This window comes from Panthera uncia, chromosome B1, assembly GCF_023721935.1.
Source record: "Panthera uncia isolate 11264 chromosome B1, Puncia_PCG_1.0, whole genome shotgun sequence".
Classification (NCBI taxonomy): domain Eukaryota; kingdom Metazoa; phylum Chordata; class Mammalia; order Carnivora; family Felidae; genus Panthera; species Panthera uncia.
In genome coordinates, this window is record NC_064811.1 from 131,755,675 (window position 1) to 131,778,450 (window position 22,776).

Sequence of the window (22,776 nt, forward strand, 5' to 3'; positions counted from 1 at the left end):
TACATATATATATATATATATATGTATATATATATATATATATGTGTATTCCCAAACTTGGCTATTTCTATTGAACAAGGACACCTTTGCTCAGTTCACACATCAACTAAGTACAAATGGAACAGAGTAGAAATAACCTGTTTTTTAACTAAAATGATTAACATTGTCAGTATTCCAACTCTACAGTCATTAAATGCTTTGGGCATATGTAGAAATATGAGTGAATCAATTACATTTCTCATTTTATGGTAGATATAATGTCATACGTTGCTATCATCCGCCATTGCACGGTGTGTTGTGAGCTCAGTTGCTTTTATAGTCATATGAAAGAGCCAGAATGGTAACTTGCTTTAAATATTCCACAAGGTAACACATTTCCAGGCTTCCAGGCTTCAGAAAGTGTGCTTGCTCCTTTATTGTTTTACAGAGAATACGAATGAGAAACTAAAACTCTCACAGTTCTGATTAGGTCTTTTTACAAAGGTGATCATTTTAGTATTTAGGCAGTCCCTTTTTGGTAAATTATAAAATTATTAAGACATTTTAGTTCCTCAAAATTGCACATTAAAATGTCTTTTAGAAACTTTGTGGGTTTTAATGTCTTTAATGTTTAATGGATGCGTATGCAAATGCATCTGCTTAAAAATACAGTCGTCTTTACTTTCCACTCTGCAAATACCCTAAATATTTTAGTGGTCATGGTAGTAAGTTAAGCAAATGCAGAGAAGCGTTAACAATGTAATAACCCTACAGGATCATTTCAATACAACACTTTGACAATACCATTAAAAAAGAACACTTATTGAAACTAATTAGAATAGAATACAATGTGTTTTCTCCCCTTCTTTCTGTCCCCTATCTTATCACATTCAAGAGTTAGGGATCTAGTAAATTTAAACAAATAAGTCAAGAATCGCCTGTACCTTGAAATATATCTCTGGGTAAACCTGTTTGCATCTGGGTAGAATTTTATTATCTATTGCATTTTGAGAGCCTCTGGTCTGTTTTGTAAAATGAAGTGTAATTCAGACAAATATTCCATTTACCTCTAATTTGAATGAAATAAGAAGGTGTTTTGATTGAATTAGTTGCATAAATTCTCTGTATTATCAATTTTAGTTGGTAATTTGTGGTTTATCCATGAACTCTGGAGTTTGTTAGGTTTCACAAATTTTACATGAACTCAAAATAAGCTTATTAAAGGAAATCGAAGAATGAGGCAAATATATATTTAAAAGTAGAATAATTTTAAAACTGGTTTGTTTTTTTTTAATCACCAACATGAAAGATGGGTAAGTATAAATGAATCATCATGATGTTCTTAATGGAAATCAGGGGATATTTTAGAAGGTTTGTGATAATTGTAACAAATTTTATTTAAAAAAAGGGGGTTCATTCTCTTAATGTATTGCTTTGGCTAGATTATGACACTAGAAATTAGAATAGGTTCTATCGATAAATAATACCTTCTGTATTTCTATGTTTTAAAATAACAACAGCTCATAGCGAATGGCACTCTAAGTACGTGAAGGTTCAAACATATTTATATAAATATGATATTCAAGCACAGAAATGAACACAAATGACCTCATATCCAGTGCGAGCAGGGAAGTGCCTGGAGTAAATCTGGATCATAAGAATTTGTGTATGCATTTTATATCCTGTCTCTATTCATTTCCTTCTTGCTTTACCATTTTACATTCTCTTCCTGTGCCCTTAAGTACAACTGCCATTTTTCATATATTATACTTCAAATGGTATCTCGTTGTTGAGTTTCATTCCTCTTGCCTTTTGCTTTTTCTCCATGGTATCCCATCTATTTCTGGTCTGTCTTTCATGAGAGATTTTGTTTGGAGGGCACTTGGAACACAGTTCATTTTATCAAAGACAGGTCTGACAGTTTCAGAGTCTTCTTAATAACTGTAATAAATAACTAAGAATTTGTCCAATGAAATAAAAATTTCCTGCTAAGCTCTATTTCTGCATGACTCACATATTCTACCCAATAATTGCGAATGTGTTCTATTCCTCCATGTACTTAAAGAGCTGCACAATTTATAGAATTTCTGTAGGAAGTGGGAGGCTTTTCGATGGAGCAGGAAGAGTGAGAGCTCTATTTTTAATATGTTTGCTCATCAGAATCTCTTTTTAAAGTCACTTCACAATGAGCACAAGCCAATTCTGTATTTTAATTCCACTCTCAAGCGCTTCCAGACTATTCTTTAATTGCCTTTTTTCCCCACTAGGTATAAGTCAACTGTGCTATTTCAGAACCAAATTCCTTTTCAGATCAGCATAAACTCACTGTTGCTTCATTGGATATGCCTGAATTCACTGAATGAATTTGGTCATTTTTCTTTCTTTTTTTTTTCCTTTCAGGTTAATGTGCCAATTTCATTTTATTGTAAATTGGAATGTGGGGGAGTGGATTAAGCACTTGGGAGGGAGTCAAAAGCAGGATTCTAGCTTTATCTCTCCTTGTTTCACGCCTCCCTTTGTCTCTGTCTTCTCAACTGGAGTATATGGATGCTAGGACTATCTCATGGCAATGATACAAGGAAACTTAATAGGATTATTTAAAACATAATGAAACATTGTGTCACCTTTAAAAAATGTTTTGTGCATTGGAGTGCCTCTTAATGCAGAAACGGTTTTTGACATTTAGTTTCAAATTTGGTTCCTCATCTCAAAATATTAGAAAAGCAGTGTTGTGCCTTTTCATCCATTCAGTTGCTCATTTATTCTATCTAAAAAAAACATTTATTGAATGTATCTTGAATAAATATAAACCTAAGGTAAGGGCTAAAGTTGAAACCTCTATTCTGAGGATTAAGTATTATATTTTCTTTAAAGCATGAAATTCTTTGATCCCACTCACTTAGAAATGCTATTGTGAGTATATGGGTAACTCTGTGACATTTAAGAGTTATATATTTCTGTCCCAACAATTTTTAATTCAAGGCATTCAAACTTTAATTAAGAGCACATATTTCATAACATTCATCAACAACTTCTGTAAATATGGACACATATTTTTCTCTCTCAAAAAAAATCTGAGATTGTGTAAATTGTGCTTGTCTGTAAATTTATTTGGCATCTAATCAGTATCTCTATCTGTATTTTCAAAGAGTCAAATTAAATCCATTAACAAACTGCACAGTTTGGTAATTTTAAATTGTTGCCATCTGCATAGCTTACGTGTCTAGAATCTATTTATTTGGATAAGAATTTAATTCAAATATCACTCAACATATTTTGGTCAGCAGCTAAACAGTATCTTACATTCAAACTACAACAAAAATTAAAGAAAAAATATTTTTAAAACAAGCTGGTAATTTCTTAACTATGAGCCTGCCAATTGAGAATTCATTCATGGAAATTTTTTTAAATGAAAGTCACTCTTTTTTATATATAAAATTTTATTTAAACATTCATATTAAATCACACCTAAATTAAATAAATTAAATTTATTTCATATGGAAAGCATTTTGAAGGAATTTGTACTTGTGTTTCCTAAACCAAAGAAAAGTATATTTTACATTTAAGAATGTATACATCATAGCCATGCTATTTTAATTATCATCCATTATATGGCCAATATTTATAGGTAAGAAAGTCCATTTGGTAAGAATCAAAACTATAATCAATTATAGGTTAACCTGGGCATATTTTCCATTTCCTTCTTTTTTTGATTCATTATAATGTAATTTAGAGCTTTTTTATGTAAAAATCACATTTTACCCCCAAAATTCTATGGTCAAGAAATTTGCACTAGAAAAAAAAACCCTGTGCTTATTATCATTGTACGCTATTGATATATTTGAACCATATCTAAAAACACTTTTGTGTAAATATTTACAGATTTAAAAGGAAACAGACTCATAAAAATGATTTGCAAGGTTCTTAAAATACTTATGAAAATGGATATCTGTAGTGTTTCCCCCCCTCCCCAAATTAAATTTGATTTGGCTTGTTAGCTGATCAGAGGACAATTATACTGAAGTCTAAGTCATGAGTTTCAATCATATGTAACAGTTAATTGTACGTGATTCGGAAATCATAGACCACATATCCGTCCTTACATAGTCTTCTTGCAAATATGTGCCTTAGTTCTCAGTGAGGGTTAATATGGATAAGCAGTGTGAAGCTGTCATCTTTATTTGGGATTCATTTTAAATTAAAATGCATTCCAGATTTATAACTATATTTAGTCTGTATCTTAAAAGCCTTTTAAGTCTGTTTTATGTGCATTATCTTGTCAGCTATTTGTGTTAAAGAGATAAACATGTCTCTGTTCATTTTTATTTAATGTTGTTTATGTTTCTGTGCGTATGTATGTTCACGTGTGTATTAAAAAGATTCGACATCCTCTGTAGCACTTATTCTGCTAATTATTTGTAACATTGTTGACATTCCTTCTGAGTTTTTTGACTCAAAAAATGTTAAATGAATTAGAGTAAATTATTATAAAGATTTTAAAGGGGTTTTAAAAAATTAAGCAACTATTTAGGTAAGACATATAAGAATCAAAGGTAACTAAACTCAAGCACAAAATTAGACCTTAAAATATTTTTATTTGAAATGCATCAGAAAGTATTTGATTCTTCAAAAGTGAGTTTCCAAGATTTGTACTTCATAATTAGCTGTCAAATCATCTCCACACAGGAAAGAAGTTTTTTTTTTACACCATGTGTCACCTTTATCATTTTCATCAAAACACAATACAACAACAACAATATATGGGCAATAAAATTGTGCTTCAGTATCTGGAAATGGTTTTCTGGAGGTAGGAAAAAGCGTATATCCCAGCTATCTGAATAACTGTTTCCAACATCAAAGGATAATTAGTTACCAATATAATTTTCAGTGTCACGATTATCTTCCAGGCATAAAAAGTTTAAGTCATTGCCCAACTGCATATAGCTGGGAAAGGATAAGTCAGGATTATAGCCAGGGTGGATTCCTGATTCCAGCCCTATCTCCTCCCCCCGCCCCCACTTCTTTTGCCAGATGGGATCTCTTTAGTTCTCTAACACGTATGTATCAGAAGAGTTGGAGTGCTCTGACAGGAAAGACATTTTTTCCCCCATAATTAATGGTGTAACTTTTGAATTAGGATGCACTTTTGTGTTGAATTTATATCCAGAAACTTTTCATACTCTGATTGGGATAGATGGCATAAGACTGGCCGGAGGTCCAGAATGACAATTAAAATACAACTTGAAATGTTATTATACATGTTATTTAAAGTAAGCACTTACATTTATTTTTCTTGATGTCTTAAAAATTTATGAGAAAAACATAATCATCTAGTCTAACAATTGGTAAAGAAATATACATGCCCGTCTTTGCTTACTGGCTGTCCTAACCTAAGATCATTTTTGGAAAAGGTGGAATTATAAATGCAAACAAAACTTGCCATTATTACATATTACCTTGCTTCCAGAAAGTGTGAAGACATTTCGCAAGTAAAAATTTACAGTGGTTAAAATCATAGATTTGAGTATATAATGTCAAATATACATTTTAATGTTTATTTAAATATGTTTATAGTGATTTTTTTAGCTCTTCAATTATAAAATACTAATATATGGATTTGTAGTTTATATAAAACTTCTGTATACAAAAATTTAGTATTACTTTATGGCAGTGTGTAAATTTCAAACCATTTTCCTGTTTGATTCTCAAGTTTACATTCATTATTCACACATTATCACATTGTGCCTATTAACATGCTGCCTTTCCCAATACAATGCCAAAACAAGAAAACATTTTAAGGCATAAAATTTATTTTTGTGCCTGAACACAACCATGATTTACTATTTTCACTTTTTCTGTTTCATCTTCGTTTTCCATAATGTACCCTATTTAATCGGCCACCTCTCATTCACAAGCATCCATGTAATGACTGCCTTTTTAGTTCCCCTTTCTTACTAATACGATTCTACGAAAATACATAATTTGGCATAAGCCTAGTAACCTCTCGAGTAGCATGTGAAAAAATGTCCTTTCTTGAAACACTGAGCGTGGAGCTTCCACAAAAGCTGATGAAGTACTCTGTGTGTTCAAATGCTGTACCTAGTAAGCATCGCTCTGGTACAACAATGATGCTATATTTTCAGTGATTTGTTTAAAGACTTACTTCCGTTATTATGTGTGACCTTCCTGAAGGCAGGAAATAAATATGTCTTATACCTCCTTGAGTACTTAATACCTCTTCAAAATAATGATAGTTTATACTCACAACACACATATTATGTGCAAGGCATCATACAACAAAGTGCGTACTACTGTCATAACCCTCGTTTTACAAATAAGGAATCTGAGGCACAAAGACACAGAGAGGTCAGATAATTCAAAGTCATGTAGCTGGTAAGAGGTAGAAACAGGTTTTGTATCAGAGCATGATGATTTCAGAATTAGCGCCTGTAACACTCACATGGGAGCATCCAGGTCACAGTATGATGCAAAGTGACCAAAAATGTATTCTAAAAAAAATTTTTAAATGAATTAAGAGAAAAAAATAATTAAGGGTTAGACTCACCAAAACAGCCAGACAAATATCCAGAGCTTAGATGCATATTGAGTACTCAAACATCACTGGATATATAATGATGTGGAGAAAAGGGTACATAGTGCAGTCCCCATGGGATAATGGTTTGCGTAGTCAGAAAAACTACTATAATAAGGCTAGAGATCCCTGACAGATACACTCCAGTAGTAATAGAGAATGCCTAAACTGTCATCCAGAGAGGGTACATCACATTAGCTTTTGGTCTGCTGAATTTGGAGTCAGAGCAGAATTGCTAAGAAAATGGAGGCAAAGTTCAACATAAATCATCCCCTTCTCCAAAGAAACTTTTTTACACACATTGTTTTTATATAATGTTTTATTTTGAGTCATATTTTGTGGCCAGTCCTGAGACTATCTTCTAACTCAATAGAAATGTATTTTGATTAGCAGTTTTTATAATGGCTTTTTTTTTTAAAAAGGACCGCACTGTTTCAATTTCTTCTTAGCTCCTTCGCTGAATAAGCCCTTACTATCTACAATGTGGATATAAATATTCCCAGGAGACGTTTTCCCTTCTATGTCAACTTTTCTCAAATGATTCTCTCTCTCTAGGAAACCCTTTTTTTTTTTTTTTTCATTATAGATTTGATCATTACCTCTGTACTGAGTTTTCCCAAATGTGTGTGGATAACCCTGATCTCTTTCCTCAGTTCCAGGCCTATGTATTCCACTTTCTAGTAGACTCTTTAGTACCAACATCACTACTATCGTTAAAGTAATGACTGATATCCTTTGAATATCAGTTGCCAGTCACTGTTTTAAACATTTCACGTACAACTATGCTTTTAATACAGGAATAATATGAGTCTGATACTATTATATAGAGTAAAAAGAGATTCTATAATTTGCCCCAGCCTCCACTAGAGCTAGAAATTCCCATAGGCATTTTGGTCTGAACAGATTCAAAACTGACTTTATCTTTCCAATGAAAATTGTTCCTGGGGCACCTGGGTGGCTCAGTCGGTTAAGCATCCGACTTGGGCTCAGGTCACGATGTCACGGTCCGTGAGTTCGAGCCCCGCGTCGGGCTCTGGGCTGATGGCTCAGAGCCTGGAGCCTGCTTCTGATTCTGTATCTCCCTCTCTCTCTCTGCCCCTCCCCTGTTCATGCTCTGCCTCTCTCTGTCTCAAAAATAAATTTTAAAAAGTTAAAAAAAAAATTAAAAAAGAAAAAGAAAAAGAAAATTGTTCCTTTCTCCAGTAAGTCTCTTTTTGGTTACATTTGGTCCTTAGGTTACTTCGGTAAATGTGAACCTTTTTACACGTAGAAAAAGCCCGTAATATTTTCACCGTTTTTGTAAATGTAGGAGAAACTCTTTTCAAGTCACTCTTTCCCCCCTCACAATTCATATCTATGAACAGATATAAATACGAACCAAGGCATTTTGAATAACTGTAAATGCAATAGAAAAGAAAGATCCCCCAATAATCTTTTATGTTTCCATTCCTGAAATTATAATCCATTTCATATTAACAGTTAAGTGTTGTTCCTTGTGTTATAATCACATCTAGAATGTCTTACATCAGAGTCCCAGAGGGCTCATGTTAACTATATATGCATTCGTTTAATTATACATTTATTTACTCAATGAGTATTGAACATGTATTATATGACAGGCTCTATACCATACGATAATACATGGCACTTTTACCAGTTATGTTTCACCCATCTTCTATGAAAAAGCCAACTGTTCAAGATGTTCTTTAAATTTCTTTACTTGCCCCCTACATATGTTTCATCCCTCTGCTGTCTCCTTTTTATATTCCTAACTATTCAGAGATGTGGATTAAAGTTACTTGATAACTCACCCAACAAACATGTATTGAGCATCCACTCATGTGAGAGGCATTTGTATTATACTCTGATGGTTAACAGAGTCCTTGCCCTTTAGAACTTTCTGTGTGACCAATAAGAGAGATTTTGCACAAGTAGTCACAAGACCAGCTGTGTTATGAAGAAGAATGTACCATGGGGACAAGATGGGCCTAATCTAGTTTGAGTGGGCTCTGGCAGGCCTCCTAGGGAAAAATGACATCTGAGCTGAGACTTACAGGACAAGTGGGAGTTCTGGCAAAGGAGAGAGTATGTTGCATGAAGAGCATTTCAGGCAGAGGAATTGGTGCAAATCTTGCAAGAAGGAAAATGACAGATAAGCCTGGATTATAACACACTAAGGCAGATAGACTAGAACGATCTCTCTCTCGCTTACCAGCATCAGCACACTCTTTCTACCCTCCACTGCTTTGTAGCTCCTGAAGTATTTCGCTTAGGAGTTACCCAGCAGCGAGCGCCATACTGCCCCCTTTCCAGAACGTGGTGCTTGCTTGAACCAAGTGACATCCATTTGCTCCTTAGAGCAATCCTGTTAGATAGCATCCATGCTTACGAGTGTGACTAATGAAGAAGTTAAGAAATGTCCCCATGTTCTGGAAGCTAGGAAGTGTCAGAACCAGAACTACCAGATTCAGGTGTTCACCACCAGCCCCTGATCTCTGTGGGTATCCTGCTGCTCTCTTGCCCAGCCAGGGCTCATTCGTGTGGTTAGAGCCATGACCTCACTGACCTGTTCAGATCAGAAAATGACTTTGGCATGCGCTTCTCCAAAGCCATGTTTTGTTTACCCTAGACTAGATACTTGTGCAATAGATTTGATTGAAATGAATCTCAATAAATCCATGCATGAACTCTCAATGAATTTTTCCTCTTTATTCTTACAATGATCAAATGATTCTTTGTACCTTTCCTTTTGGTAGTAAAAATACCTCAGTTAAGTTTTTGAACAGAGATGATTTCTACTATCTCTCTCAAGCTGACTTCAGCAAAGAGAATTTCAAATGAAATATATTTCTGGCAATATGAACTCCTGGAGGAACTTCTAGAAAGATCTCATGATAAAAAATATTTAGGGGCACTGGGTGGCTCAGTTGGTTACACCTCCGACTTCAGCTTAGGTCATGATCTCACAGTCCATGAGTTCCAGCCCTGCATGGGGCCCTGTGCTGACAGCTCAGAGCCTGGAGCCAGCTTCAGATTCTGTGTCTCCCTCTCTCTCTCTGCACCTCCCCCGCTCACGCTCTGTCTCTCTGTCTCTCTCTCTCTCAAAAGTAAATAAACATATAAAAAAATGTTTAAGAAAATTTTAAAAGCATAAGCACATTAAGAGGGTTTGACTGTTAGAGTATATTGTGATCTTCCAGTCGGTTCCTCAAGCCTTCTACCAGGTACTCCAACACCACTGCCATCCTCAGTCTCTTGCCCTCTGTCTCTTTTCTCAGATAGTAATTGTCTTTGCCATTAGAACACAGAATTTAGGCCATAATAATCCATGAAAAAGACATATCCATGTTCAAAGTCAAGGAGAATCTCAAAAGCTGAATTGAGGCAACTAAATTTGAATTAATAATTGCTCAAAACATGTTTACTGGCTTTTAATATTTGGGTCCATTTTTTTTTTTTTTTTTGGTGTCAGAGATACTGTCAGCTGTTATTATGCAACCCATTATCCATATTTGCAGAACTAACCTGTACTTAATCAACGAAAAGGAGCAAAATATTATCAGAAATGATAACCAGGAAAGAAAAGACGTAGTTTAGGGGCACATGGGTAGCTCAGTAAGTTAAGCTTCTGGCTCTTGAGTTTGGTTCAGGTCATGATCTCAAGGTTCATGACATAGAACCTTGCATCAGGCTCTGTGCTGACAGCGTGGAGCCTGCTTGGGATCCTCTCTCTCTCTCTCTCTCTCTCTCTCTCCCTCACCCTCTCTTTCTGTCCCTCCCCCACTCTCTTGCTCTCTCAAAATAAATAAACTTTTTAAAAACATTTTAAAAAGAAAAGAAGTAGTTTAGATTTTCTGTAAATTAAATATTTGGTCACAGGTATAAGGAGCTGCATTGACATCACACCTTCCCCAATTACATTTTCCATGGGAATAGTCTTTCTGACTACATTCATTCACTAAGTGCTTTTTATGGCTCAAGCAATGAAAATAGGTTGATGTCTACTGAAGGAGACAGACATGTGAAAAGATAATTATTATGCATTTTAGGCAATTGTTCATTCGCTGGTATTTATTAATAAGCTAATGGTACCTATTAGTACAAGAAACTGTTCCAGGTACTGGAAATATGGAAGTGAACAACAATCTTGCTAAAGTAAGTCTTTATTTTCATGGAGTTTACTTGCTTTTAAGAAGAACTGGGAATGAACAAATGGACACATAAGTGTATATCAGGTTGTGATGAGTGAGATGAAGCAAAATAAAGCAAGGTAAAAAGATGGAGACTGTTAGGGGGTGTTATTTTTGATAGGGAAGGCACATCATCCCTGAAATGTGGGTAAATCCTGAGCAAAAACATTAACAAAATGAGAAGGTTTTTGCAAGGACCTGGGCAAAGAGGGACAAGCAGAGGCACCTGGAAAAATGATGTGAGGCTGAAATAGTTAAGAAAATTCAGGGAACACAGGGAAAACAAGAGGCACCATAACCTGGGAGGCAGAAGTTAGAAATGGAGTCAGGTGTAACACTGGTCCAGATCTTTTAGAGTTTGGGGGTCATGGTAAGGACTTTGGATGATAACCAATTGTGATGGATGCCAATGGAGACTTTGGAACAAAAAGGTGACATAATCAAATTTAAGTATTAAAACTGACTATTAAATTGGCTTAAAATAATAACTAACTGCTAATGATGTGATGACAACACTTCCAAAAGCATTTTATCTTGAATTACTTACGTCGTACATGAAATCTGTGAGGTGTTTATATTGTTTTCTTTATTTAATAAATGAGGAAACTTATATGAGGAAATTAAGTGACACTCATATGGTCAGAGAGCTGGCAATCGAGCTGGTGACTGAAACTGGTAAGTCTGACAGTAGGCTCAGAGGAGTTTGAGCAAAAGTAGGCCGCTCGTTTAGAAGCTGTACTGAGAGTCGAGGTGAACCATGACACTTTGTGGTGGTGGTGTAAGATGTGAGTGGCTAGACATACACTTTGAAGATAAAGCCTCAAGATGTGATGATGGATTATAGGTGAGGGCATAAACTTAGCCCTCAGAGATGAATGGTGGTGCTGGTGCTATTTACTAAGGCTGGCAAGGAGAAGGGGCAGGAGAAGGGGTTTTTTTGTTTTATGTTTGTTGGCTTGTTTCATTTGAAATACCTATTTAGACCTGCGCATGAAACTTTTCATATGGGCATTTGGATATACTTATGTTGAGATATAACATTTGAGGGTCATCAAATAAAAGATTCATTTAAAGCCATAGGTATGGATGAAATAACCCTGAAGAGGTCCAAGTGTTGAGTCTTGGACACTCTGATATTTAGAAGTAAGAATTTAAGGATGATCAGTGAAGAAGACTGAGAAGGACGGAGCAGCCAGTGAAGATGGAGTGACATTGGGAAGTCTAGTGTCCTATAAGTAGTCATACCAATGGACCATCCAAAAGAATCGAGCTTATGGGTTTCTTACAGCAGATGACACTGAGGATAAAACAGATAAATGGAAGCTGATAGCACAGAGAAAGAGGCAAAATTAATATCCCCTTAGATGCCTATACAAACAACATGTAAAATCAATGCATATTGGATATCACGCTTTCATTATTCAGTGAGTACCAAAACCAAAAACCAAGTGTATAAAGATACAGTATAGAAATTCACAGCTAAAAGGTTCAAGAAAACTCTACTTACTGTGAGGGCATCACAGTCACTAAAACAGAAGAGCTTTGCGAAATCCTAATTCCGTAGTATGTTAATGAGATACCAGGATGATACATTTTGAAGCCCATCAGAATTATAGGGTGTGCCTTGTTAAGTTCCTGGGTGGACTCACACTCGCTCTGAGTGTTTTCTTGGCTGCGTATTCACGGAAGAGCAATAAGCAATAAAAATGAAATTCAATCATCCTAAAGATAGTTAAGCCGAGACATTGTGACAATCCTAAGGAAAAGGGGGCAAGTCATGATTAAGAGCATGAGTTTGGAAAGCTGACACACCAGGTTCGAATCAAATAGATGCTCTAACACCTATTACGTGTTAGTTGGAAACTCATTTCATCTAGCCATTCCTAACACATCGGGAAAATGGAGACAGCAATGGTAGCTATTTATTAGAGTGGTGAGGAGTACCTGATACAATGCTTTAGTGTATACAACGCAGAGCTTAGCCTAGGGTGGGAGCAACCTGTTACAGGTTGTGCAATGTACCATTTCAGTTTATCATAGAAGCATTTCGTTGACTCATAAGCCTGTGAAAACATTATTATAAGGACTTATGAATGGATAAATTTATATAACTATTTTCCTATTATCTTTAGGCATGAAGGCTATTTCTAAATTTATGATATTATTGATAACACTTCTCCAAATATCATTTTATAAACTCATTGTCTGCATCTTTAATTGGCATTTCTTTATAAGTTTGATTTCCTTGCTTCTATTTTAGACCATTATTTATATTTCATGAAAACAAATTATGTTTCACAATAATAGCTATGGGCTTATCTCATTCACTTACTGATTTTTCTACCCAACATTTATCACAAAGAATCATAAATCATTATAATGTTCCTTTGTGCTATAATTTTCCTTAAATTAATAGGGATAATGAAAGGGCAAATCAACTTCAGCCTGAAAACTTCTTCTGAGACAGTGTCTGAAGACATCTTTATGAAGCTGTTTTAGCCTACATAATAATTAACTTATGCTAGAAGAAATCATCCCACCCCAGGCAGTATCATATATTCTGAATCTCTTTTCTTTGGGTAAACATATTATGTAGGGCATATATTATGAAGAATATGTGTTTTTCTCTAGCTAATGATTATTGGTGTTTTAGGAGAACTATTATCCCAAGAGCAGAGAGACTTCTTTTTTCTTGCAAAGCTAAGCAAAGGGAGCATCAGTTATAAAAAAATGTTTTTTATTGTTATTTATTTTTAAACATAGCTTCTTTTCTTTCTTTTCCCTTTCTTTAAAGGCAATAAAACTACCATTAATGGTATAGAATTGACCTAAGGAAGATATCAAATATTACTTGTATAACCTGAAGTCCCCAGTAATAGGAGGAAATATTGACTTTTCAGTCAAACATGCATGCAGAAAATTTTAATTCCATACTACCAATAAAAAAATGAAGTAAGTCTCTTAAAAACATAACATATTTTCTTCTAAAAGCATTCTCTTAAAAACAAAACTAGCAACCAACTCAAAATCATCTTAAGTCCATTTTCCAAACACTGTGTAGTGAGTGAAGATCTTCTCTTGTGGGGAAACAATTCTATCTTCAAATATTTTAATGGTTTCATACAGCTGAGGGATTAGGCCTTGTATGAGAGTTCTAATAGCACACATGAGGAAGTCGGAAGGTAGATTTTGGCAGCAGTTAAAAAAATAATGCCAAATGTAACGGTCTGCTGCAAGTCCCCCACAAGTTAAAATTCTCAAGTAGAGTCTGTGCTTGGCAGAAGGAATCACTTCTTTTTGTAGCTCTTTATTTTCTAGTCCAGTCAAAGCGGGCAGGAAACATTTAAGGGTGCACTGCTACCAAGGGTGATGATGTTGTAGAAATAAGCATACTGCTCTTTGGATTTGCCTCTCGATCCCACCATTCCCTGGCTGTGTAGGCAAGTTCTTCCTCTTCCTGAACTTCCATCATGTGTGTCATTGGATTTTTAATGTTTGTTTGGCAATCTTACAATGAGAAATTAATGAGACATCATATGGCACCAATATAAATTCAACTAAAGAACCGCAGTATTATTCTCGACTTTCCTTCTACCATAATCTTCCATTCCTAAATCCAAGAAATTAGAAAGGACTGTCAGCTCTACCTTCAAATTATGCTCCAAATCCACCCAACTGACTCTCTTTCCTCAGTGTTACCACGTTAGGCCAACAACCATTATTTCTTTCCTGAAGTACTGAATTAACCTCCCAAGTAGTCATTCTGCTTTCACTCTTGCTTCCTCAGTCTTAGCATTATATATATATGATCTCCAGACTGGCCAGAGAGATCTCTTAAAAATACAAATAAAATATCATATTTATCCCCTGCTTAAGTCTCTCCAAAGAATCTTCATCTTAGAATAATGTCAAACTTCCTTTAATGGCCTACAAGTTCCTGCATTTCCCTGACTTTTCCCCTCCCTCCCTCCCTCTCATTTGGTTATATTGGTCCCTTGCCTTCTCTTGAGGAGGCCAAGCTGTGTGCTCACCTCAGGGCCTCTGCCTGTGCTGTCCCCTTTGAAAAACTCTTGAAAATTTTCTCCCCCAGATCTCTTTTCAAGCTTACACTTGTCATTTATGTTTTAGTCTTTCCTAACATCGAATTCAGAAGAGTTACCCCTCCAGTCACTATTCAATTACCCTGTTTTACTTTCTGCTAACATTTATCACTGACTACAGATACCTTATTTATTTACTTTCTTTTTTACTGCCCCTCTCTCCTTCACAGAAATGTATCAGTAAGGGGACTGATTTGTGCTATTCACCATCGTGTTTCCAGCACAAAAGATGGTGTTTTACAGATAGTAATTACTCAACAAGTGTAGGATTAATAAATACATAAACCCTCTACTACGTTAGGCACAGAGTAAATGTTCAATTAACGTCATTGTCATTTTTTCCTTCTATTCAGTTTCCAGTGGGTCATGCTACGTCGGGTGGAAGAAGCCCAGGTGTCTCAATACCATCTCTCCAGAAAAATGAAAAAATAAATTTAGCCTTCAGGACTGACATTATTACTTAGCACTTGTTGGATAGATGCTGTAATCTACGTGTTCATAAATCTATGTCGTTATTGCTTCACATTATAAATTAAACATCTATCAGGAACGAGAAAACACAACAATGTGTGATTATCATTAATCAGTAATATATTTTGACTGGTATCTTATTCATAAGAATTATATATTCATTTGACCAAAAATGAACATAGTCTGGTGCTATGGAGAAATCACTGGCTTGGAGTTAGAAGATAAATATTAAACACCTACCTTTTTCAATACGAATACTTATTGGTATTACACATAAGAAGTGGTGTCAAATGTGGTCCTTGCCCTCCAGATAGCTCTTAATGTGATTCCATTTCTATATATAATATGGCCTTGTTTATTAAAAAATTCAAATTATGGATTTTAGAAAAAAATACTCTCCAATTCAAAATTCCCTAATATTCCCTTGCATGAAACAGCTTTTCTCAAGTGGGCATTTATCGTAGGAGAAAACAGTATTCTGTGAATGCTTCTTGAATTTTCTCAGCTTTTGTCGTGGAGTCCATAATATTAAGTATACAGCTGCTGATGTTACAGTGAGTTTCTGTGCAATAGTGTTTAAGAAACGCCAGGGTGAATGGGCTATTTATTAAGTCTTTCGATGGCACGTTCTACTTGAGATAGGTCTGTCCTGTGTCTAGTCATCACTGAAGACAATTCACAACAGCATAGCAGAAGTTCTGGTCTTCCTACAAGTCAGCTAACGTTGGTACATAAGAGAAACTCAATAAACCTTAAGTAAAAAGAGAAAAAAGAAAAAGAACTGGAAAGCTGTAATAGGAGTACACCATCCTACATATTTCCTTGGGAGAGTTTTGTGCTACTCCTGTATAGAGTATACATTGGAGAGAATGCTAACAGATTCTTAGGTATTTTGAAAACAGAGTGATGTGCTTTAGATTGTTTTTGTGTTTCCTGATTAATGTATAAATGTAATCCTGACAAAGCATTCAAAAACAGGTTTTGGAGTCAGACGTATCTGAGTTTGAGGAAGTTCCCTTCTATTGCTACTTAGCTGAGAGATTTTTTTTTCTTCCTGGATTGGATGCTAGTTTCTGTCAATTTTTTCTTCATCTGTTGATATATATATATATATATATATGGATCTAAATATATAAATATTTATATAAATATATATACATATTTGTATAATATATACATATATAAATAATATATAAATATATACATATTTATATAATATATACACATATATACATATTTATATAATATATATACATATATATATATATATTTTGTTCATGAGATGAATTATACCAATTCATTTTGATGTTAAACTGTGCCTACATTATTGGAATAAATCCTGCTTTCTATGCTTCCTCATGGTATATTATCATTTTTAATGGAATTTTATTATTTTTATTTAAATTCTGTTGTCTTTATATATAATTTGATTTCTTTTGTCAACATTTTGTCAAAATTGTTTGGATCTGTGTTCATAAGGAATATTGCTTCTGTAATTTTTAGTTTTTGAAATATCTCTTTATTATTTTTGTATCAGAATATTGTTGACCTCAGTGACTTGGGTAATATTCTCACTTCCTCAAATTTTTTTAAGGACTTGCTATATAATTGATAGTAATTCTTTCTGAAATGCTTGGTAGAATTCACCTGTGAAGACATCACTACTTGGAATTTCCTTTGTGGGAAGTTTTTTAACTATAGATTTAATTTGTTTAACATATAAAGAACTGTTCAGGTTAACTATTACTTAATAAGTAGATTTTGATCATTTGACTCTTTCAAGGATTGTATCTATTTCATCTAAGGTGTTGAACTTATTAACATAAAGGTCTCTTTTTATTAAACATTTAATACCTGTAAAATCTAGAGGGTTAATATCTTTCTGCTTCCTGATGTTGGTAGGTTAATAGTTTGTCTCCTCTCTTTTATTCCCCATCAATCTTCCTGAAGGTTTATCAATTTTATTGATTTTCTCAAAAAAAACCTCCAGTTTTTAATTTTACTAATATTTGATATTATTCCTTATGTGTTTTTTTTTTTTTTAATTTATTTGACTATTGTTCTGACCTTTATTTCTTTTCTTCTGCTACCTTTGGCTTTACTTGCTCTCCTTTTTGGTTTCTTCAGTGGGAATCTAAAATCATTAATTTTAGATATTTCCTCAATTGTAATAGAGGTATTCTGTGCTACATATCTCCTTCTAAGTACCACTTTAACCCCATCTCAACAAATTTTGACATGTTTCGTTTTGATTTTTATTCACTTAAAATAATTTCTAATTCCCCTTTTAATTCTTTAGGTTTCTTTTGTTCATTGTGTGTATGCTTGTTTGTTGGGGATTATTTTTTGGCGCTCTGGTTATTTAGAAGTGTGTTCATTTCCAAATATTTGGGAGCTATCTCAGATGTCTTTTCATTACAGATTTCAAATTTAATTTCTTTGTGATCTAAATTTGGTATGGCTTGAATACTTTTTAAATGGATTGAGATTTGTTTTATGGCTTGGGATTTGGCCTGTCATGGCAAATGTTCTGGGTCCACTCACAAAGAAAGTTTATTCAGCAGTTAATGAGTAATCTATAAATGTCAACAAGGCCAAATTGGTTGACAGTATAGTTCATCTATGTTTGTATTGATAGTTCATTTAATGGTTCTATCAGTTATTAAGAGGGAGCTGCTCAAATCTCTATAATTATGGATTTTTCTAGTTGCATCATGCCTTTTACATTTCTGTTATTGAGTATACAAGTATTTTTGTTTAGTATGTTTCTTTTTAAAAAATGTTTATTTATCTTGAGAGAGGGGCAGAAAGCGTGAGCTAAGGAGTGGCAGAGAGAAAGAGAGAGAGAGAGAGAGAGAGAGAGTGAGAGAATCCCAAGCAGATTCCACGCTGTCAGCGCAGAGCCTGACATAGGGTTCAATCTCACAAACTGTGAGATCACGACCTGAGCCAAAATCAAGAGTTAGGCACCCTAGTTAGTATGTTTCTTGATGAACTGACCCTTTTTGTTCTTGGTAATATTTTTCTTGGAAATCTATTGTATCTGATGTTAATATAGCCACTCTTATTTTCTTTGACCAATTTAAACATGTATGTCTTTTCCATATTTAATATTTATTTATTTTCGCAATTATATTTTAAGTAGATTAGCTTCAGGCAGTGTCTAGTTGGGTCTTGATTAAAAAAAAAATGCTGTTTATTTATTTTTGAGAGAGAGACAGCAAGCAGAGGAGGGGCAAAGACAGAGGGAGACAGAATCCAAAGCAGGCTCTAGGCTCTGAGGTGTTAGCACAGAGACCAGTGCAGGGCTGGAACTCATGAACCATGAGATCATGACCTGAGCCTAAGTCGGACACTTAACCGACTGAGCTACCTAGATGCACTGGGTCTTGATTTTTTTACCCAATCTGATTATTTCTACCATTCAATTGAGATAATCAGGCATTTAATAGATTTATTGATATGGTGGATTTAAGTCTACAGTCTTAATATAGAAATTATAAAATGGGTTTTCCTTTTAAACTTCTGAGATAAAATTCTTCGTTGTATTCCTTAGTGATTGTTTTAGGGTTTATAGTACACATTTTTAGGGGTGTCTGGGTGACTCAGTTGGTTAAGTGACTCACTCTTGATTTCTTCTCAGGTCACGATCTCATGGTTCCTGGGATCTAGTCCTGCCTCAGGGCTCTGTGCTCATAGCATGGAGCCTACTTGGGATTCTCTTTGCCCCTTCGCCACATATGCATGTGCACGCTCTCTCTCTCTCTCTCTCTCCCCCTCTCTCTCAAAAATCAATAAACATTTATAGTACAAATTTTTAATTTATCATAGTCTACCCTTCAAGCGATAGTATGGTTTTTCATGTATGGAATAAGAACTTTATTTATACTAGTATATTTATTTTTCTTTTTCTAGTCCTTGCGTTATTTATTGTAATACATCTTAGTTCTATATATGTCACAAGTACTACATGATACTGTTATTTTTGCTTTACATGATTAATACATTTAAAGATATTTTGATACTAAGAAAAAAGTCATCATATTTACCTATTGGTGATCATTTCCTGTACTTTTTGCCTTTTTACACAGGTACGGACTTCTATCTTGCAATATTTTTCTTCTTTTTACAGTGCTTATTTTAATGTTTCTTGTCGTAAAGGTCTGCTGGCAATGAGTTTTTTCAGCTTTTCTATGTTGGAAGCATCTTTATTTCACCTTCCTTTTATTTTATTTTATTTTTTAAAATATTTTGTTTATTTTTGATAGACGGAGAGAGACAGAGCACAAGTGGCGGAAGGGCAGAGGGAGAGGGAGCCACAGAAACCGAAGCAGGCTCCAGGTTCTGAGCTGTCAGCACAGAGCCCAACTCTGGGCTCAAACTCACAAACTGCAAGCTCGTGACCTGAGCCAAAGTCAGATGCTTAACCTACTGAGCCACCCAGGCACTCCCACCTTCCTTTTAGAAATATATTTTTTTATAACTTTAAAATTCTAGGTTTTATATATGTTTGATAGACTGAAGATACTATTCCAATCTATCCTGTAACTTACATTGTTTCTGACCAGAAATCTGTGCCCTTTATCTTTGTCCCTCTACATATAATGTGTCTGTCCCTCACTACTTTAAAACTTTTTCTATTTATCATTGACTTTAAGCAATTCATTATGATTTGCTTTAGTATACTGTACTTCACATCTTTGTGTTTGTGCTCATTGAGCTTTTTAGATCTGCAAATTTATAGTTTTCACCAAATTTTGAAAAAACATTGGTCATTAATTGTAAGCCATATATTTTCTGTCACTCTCTTACTTTGGAGATGCAATTAACCACATTTTAGCCACTTGAAGTTTTGCTAAAGTACACAGATTTTTTTTTTCAGATAATTTTCTCCCTATGTTTCATTTGAATGCTGTCTTTTGCTATATCTTCAATTCACTGATATTTTCTTCTGCAATATCTAATCTGCGGTTAATCCCATCCAGTATAGTTTTCATCTCAGGCATAGATTTCATCTAGAGACGTTCAGTTTATGTTCTCTTTAAAAATCTATTCCGGGGCGCCTGGGTGGCTCAGTCGTTTGAGCGTCCGACTTCAGCTCAGGTCATGATCTCACGGCTGGTGAGTTCGAGCCCTGCATCGGGCTCTGTGCTGGCAGCTCAGAGCCTGGAGCCTGCTTCAAATTTTATGTCTCCCTCTCTTTCTGCTCCTCCCAGGCTCATGCTCTGTCTCTCTCTCTCCTTCAAAAATAAATTTAAAAAAAACATTAAAAAAATCTATTCCATGTCTCTTAAAAAGAAAAATTTTTTAAAAAGGTGGGGGGACATTTGGGTGGTTCAGTTGGTTAAGTGTCTGACTTTGGCTCAGGTCATGATCTCGTGGTTCGTGAGTTCCAGCCCCATGTCGGGCTTTGTGCTGACAGCCCAGAGCCTGGAGTCTGTTTCAGATTCTGTGTTTCCCTCTGTCTCTGCCCCTCCCCCACTCACACTCTGTCTCTCTCTCAAAAATAAAAATTAAAAAAAAAATTTTTTTTAATAAAAAAATCTATTCCATGTCTTTAGTTAACATGTTTAGTCTTCCTTGTAACTTCTTCAGCATGTGCAATAAAGCTATAATAGCATTTTTTAATGTTTTTGCTTATTCTATGACGTGCCATTTCCTCATTCCCTATATTTTCTTCATTATGGATTGCGTTTTATTGCTTCCTTGCATGCATCCCTGGTAATGTTTTATCAAATACTTGACACTGTAAATTTTACCCTATTGGATTCAGAGTTTTTCGTTTTTGTTTTTTTCTATTTTTCTTTGTTTTATTGTTTTTGTTTTGTTGTGTTCTAGTTTTTTTGTTGTTTTTGTTTTGTTTTGTTTTTGTTTTTGTTTTTTGGTAAATATACTGATCTGTATTTTGCAGCACAGTTAAGTTACTTGGAACTTGGAATCAGTTTGATACTTTTGGGTCTTGGTTTTAGGCTTTGTTAGGCAATTCCAAAGCATCATTAAGTTTGGAGTAAAATTTTTTTCCACCTTACTGAAGCAAGACCTTCTTTAGAACTCTGACTGATACCACATGAATTATGAAGTATTTCACTTTGGCTATTGGGAACAGGCACTATTCTTGGCCCTGTGTGATCTCTAGTTCCTATTTTCCCTCCTAATTCTTTCGGGTAATTCTTTCTGGCTTTGGGTAGTTTGTTTACACACATGTGCTGATTGGTACCCAAATGAACACATAAGAGGGTTCTTCTGCAGACATTGGGAGTCTTCTCTCTGTGTACTGCTCTCCTCTCCAGCACTTTCTGTGAACTTAGCCACCTTGGCTTCCCTGGACCTCCTGTTCTATATGGTTAACTCAGACAGTTTGGACTTTGCTAGAATCCTTCACTTTGCACCATGGAAACTTTCTACAGTCAGTAAGCTCAAGTTTTTATCTTATTTATTTCCTCATTTTCAGGAATTACTTTCTTTTGTTCCTTGATGTCAACTGTGTTATGATTTCTTATATTTTATCCAATATTTTGTTTTATCTTTTAAAGCCTGAAAGTAAATCTAATCATCTAATCCTTATTTCTCCATCTTTGTCAGAAGGAACATCAACTATAAAGCAGACTTGTATTAGGTTTTTATGAAAATATGGTAAAACTACTGATCACCAACCCTCTAACTATTCAAGAAACCTAAATAACATGATAAATACCCTCTCATGATATTCCCAGATATTAGCAAATAAGGAGACAGGACTAGAAGCAAAATAAAATTTAAAAAGTGAGAGAAATAGCATAATGAATTATGACAAAAATAGATTTTGGATACAACCAGAGTTAAGAAAACAAGGTAACTAGAAACAGCAAAGAAAAGGGGCGCCTGGGTGGCTCAGTCGGTTGGGCGGCCGACTTCGGCTCAGGTCACGATCTCGCGGTCCGTGAGTTCGAGCCCCTTGTCGGGCTCTGGGCTGATGGCTCGGAGCCTGGAGCCTGTTTCAGATTCTGTGTCTCCCTCTCGCTGACCCTCCCCTGTTCATGCTCTGTCTCTCTCTGTCTCAAAAATAAATAAAACGTTAAAAAAAAAAAAAAAAAAAAAAGAAACAGCAAAGAAAGAATTATAAAATCAACTGAGAAGACTGGTATTCCAAGGAGGCACAGTTAGTATCTTCCCTCAGCTCACATAGAGGTGGCCAATTCACCATGGTTAGTTGGCTTCCCCTGGCATGTTTAGTCCTTTCCTATTCTTTATTGGCATTCTTCCACTACCTACAGATGCACGTTGGGAATCTCGCTACTCCTGGATAGCTGGCTCAGACGGCCGCAGCCATAGTTAACAGGAAACTAAAGCAAGGGATTGTTAATACGGTACCAGTCATTTTCCTTTTCCTGCTGACATGTCCCTTAAGTGTTATTGGGGAACACTCACCGCACTTGGTACACTGAAAACTGAATGTACATAGAAC